At 58.2% G+C, this 373-nt stretch overlaps 1 protein-coding gene across 2 annotated transcripts in view; it reads left to right on the plus strand.

Annotated features, from left to right (window-relative positions):
* TUBA4A (tubulin, alpha 4a) overlaps positions 1-373 on the plus strand; it is an 8,026-nt gene that overhangs the window by 3,695 nt on the left and 3,958 nt on the right. The gene's annotated exons all lie outside the window — the stretch shown is intronic.

Here is a 373-nt window from a genome sequence, read left to right on the forward strand (position 1 = left end):
ACCAGAGTGCTGGGCTCAGACTGAGTGGTGCCTGCTGCTGTGCCAGGGCAGGAGTTGCTGCCCCTCACACTGGGCACTGCTCTGATCCGCTCCTTACCGAGGTCTGTGTGTGGGGCAAGGAAGGACCCTGCTCCTCCAAGGTAATCCCATTGCAGACACCTTCCCCCTGTGTCTTCAGAGACCTGACTCTGCTGCTGGAAGCATGCAGGAGTTGGAATTGTGCCCTATTACTTTTTTTCTAAAGGTTATCCTGCGCCTCTGATCTGGACCCTGCTGCAGAGGGACACAGCAGTGTCTCCTGGCATGCTACTGAGCAGCAGAGCCCCCATCCCCATGGGCAGGGAAAAGCTGTGTGAGCCCATGCCCTGGCAGC

Source organism: Haliaeetus leucocephalus, unplaced genomic scaffold, assembly GCF_000737465.1.
Source record: "Haliaeetus leucocephalus isolate CR32 unplaced genomic scaffold, Haliaeetus_leucocephalus-4.0 Scaffold1, whole genome shotgun sequence".
In the NCBI taxonomy this organism is placed as follows: Eukaryota; Metazoa; Chordata; class Aves; order Accipitriformes; family Accipitridae; genus Haliaeetus; species Haliaeetus leucocephalus.